The sequence below is a fragment of the Zeus faber genome (genome assembly GCF_960531495.2).
Source record: "Zeus faber genome assembly, chromosome: 18".
In the NCBI taxonomy this organism is placed as follows: Eukaryota; Metazoa; Chordata; class Actinopteri; order Zeiformes; family Zeidae; genus Zeus; species Zeus faber.
The window spans coordinates 698,504-701,548 of NC_137210.1; positions in this window are offsets into that span (position 1 = coordinate 698,504).

The following is a 3,045-nucleotide window of genomic DNA, read 5'->3' on the forward strand; positions in this document are numbered from 1 at the left end:
GGTCTGATCTAAAATACTCTTGATATAATCTTGAAATTAAATGTTGGGTTGGTTTAAAAGTGGACCGTTTTTTACATTGCCCAGTAAAGCCATGAAGTCCCCTAAATTGGAATCTCTCAGAGCAAAATACCTTCAAATTGTACTTGCGAGTGCAAGTATTTATATCCACCCGGCTGTTGGAGCTTAACTGTTTAAAGAAATGTGATTAATCATTTTCACAGATGAAATACCTAATGTCTAAGACAATTGACTGGAAAGACACAAATAGATGGAAGCAAATAAGTGCATGGCCTTTCAAATTTCAATTAAAAAAAAATCAATGGCTTTGATACTTCCATACAAATATCAGTAATCAATACTATGTCAAAAATACTACTTTGTGAGATGCTGATACTGTGAACTGAGGACTAATAATATCCAGTGTGTGCTGTACTTTCACTCTAAACTTGTGAAAAGCTTGACTTTAACAGTAGTACATGATAGGTCTCTAAAACCATTGATATGTATTATGGTTAAAGGATAAGTTCCCCATTTTTCAACCCAGACCTCGTTAAAATGCTGGTATCATATTTTATACGCCATTTTTTTGAGATTTTGAGAATAAAAAACATAAAACCAAAAAAAAATATACACACACACACACACACACACACACACATATATATGATACAAGGACAGAAGAATAAAATTAATAAATACAGACAACCAAAGTGATATTCCACTTTCACTTTGGTTATCTTTCTTTATCCATTTTATTCTTCTTGTTGGTGAAAATGGTTTAAAGTCTTCTGTGTTACCACCATCTACTGGACTGCAGAGGATCAGTTTGTTGTATAGTCGCGCACAAAAATGACAAAAAACAGCTTTTTCAGAAGTCAGCGAACTAATTTGCATAATCGTTACGGGTCTTTGGACCGCGGTGGAAACGCAGACAACAACGGGCTGAAGAAACCTTTAGTTCCTGAAAAAAGGTTCCCGGGACTAAAACTACGAGTACTTTGGGTGGAAACAAGGCCATGAAACCCTGGGAAAAACCTGATTGAATGCATGGTTTGCCACCATTTTCCACCCAGGTATAACAAACAGTCATTAGATTATGAATATCTAGCTATAATGTGAGTTTCCAAGTCAAATGGATTTATTGTTTATTTTTAAGGTTTAATCGTTTTCCCCAGTGGACTGCATTGGAGCACTGTGAGAAGTTTCTCGATCACAGTTCTCAATGACGGGAACGAACGTTTTGAGAAGACCTGGGTTTAAAAATGGCCAACGTATCCCGATTTTATGTTGCACTGAATGCCATATATGGCATTTCTTTTTCGACCTCTATCTCCTTTAATTGACCTAAATGTATCCTTATGGGATGTGTATTTGATAAAGCCCCTGTCGTGCCCCCCGCAGTCATTGGAGCCAAGTCTTTGTCTTAGTCAAACAAGTGTGGCAAATCACCATAAGTGGTTAGTGGTTAGGCTTGTGTGTGTGTGTGTGTGTGTGTGTGTGTGTGTGTGTGAGAGAGAGATATCAACAAAGCTTATACAATTGCACTTCTTACTATTTGCCTTACAGTACTATTTGTCTAATCCATCATTGTAACATATAGGCAGAACTAATATAATCCAGGAGTCAACAGGGCATAAAGCACATGGCCCGGCTGATGTGCACACAGCCCCATAGGTTGTGCAAACACACCCTCATCGCCCAACACTGACGCACACACACATCTTTAAGACCTTTGTACCCGAGACAATACCGCAAATCTTTGTTCAAAGAGGCACATTTCAGTGCAACAGAGAGAAGAGGGGAGATACAATTTTGTGTTTTTTTTCTATTGTGGTAAATTAAAGGGTATATTGAAGACGCCTCGCAATCGCACATTCAAAATTGAAATCCACGGATATCACCCGGGTTTCCCGCAGATTATTCCGCTGGCTTTGAGAAATATACATCTCTATCTCTTCGACTGTCTTTTCTGAGGAAGATTATATAAATCATTCTGGGTTCTGGGGATTCCTTTAAGTAAAATAACTTACACTACACTGCGTTTTAACCTACCGCGTGGTTTCGGGATGTGATATTATTTGTACATATATATTAGTAATCACCCGCGCCCTCCAAATCGTCCCGCTGGAACACCACGGAGGTGGAGGGCGGTTCCTCAGACGAGGTGGGCGTTCTGTTAGTCCAGTAAAGCGTGTGCGTGTGTGTGTGTGTGTGTGTGTGTGTGTGCGTGTGTGCGTGTGTGTGTGTGTGTGTGTGTGTGTGTGTGTGTGTGTGTGTGTGTGTGTGTGTGTGTGTGTGTGTGTGTGTGTGTGAAACCCTCACTTTCGTCTTGAGCTCCGGTGTGGCAGCTTCTCCGTCTACCTTCTGGAGATTTTTTCCCCGTTATTTTTCTAAAAAGATTCTGCGTAATCAGTAATTAAGTTAAAAGAAACATTTAACTCAGAATTGCCGAAGATATACAGAAAGTGGGACGGTTGTTAATCGGAGCTACACCTGTGCGTAAAAGTTTAGGTTGGATAGTTTTTACGCACGGGTCCGAGAAGAAATTCACTTGATTATTTTTTTTTTCGTCTGGTCATCACCCTTCAGAGGAGGCATCTGTTCGTGTAAAATGTAAGAAAAATGCGCACTTTTAGTGGGTCGTCCCCACTGACCTGCGAGAAAAGGAAATTAACTTTTTGAATTCGCTAAGTCCAAGGAGCTGGTGGATGTTTGACACTGGAATACAAGCGGCTTGTTTTTTCCTCAAAGGTCCTCGCTAGAGGTGATGTGGTTACAGAAGCCATCGCTCTTGGGAACAGAATGCTCTGGGATTTGGAACAAGAACCACCGTGTACGTGTTTGTACCAGCTGTTTACAATCCATACAGATGCTGTCATGAAGTAAGCCATTCTTTAATCATCTGTATTTGCACGTGTATCAATTTCCCCACACAAAAGTAAATATTCCGGTCGATTGATTTTATTTCCCATGGCGACCACCGGGAAGCCCCCGCAGAGCGCCCTGGTTGCCCCGTGGCTAGTCGCCCTGGTACTGGGTCTGTCG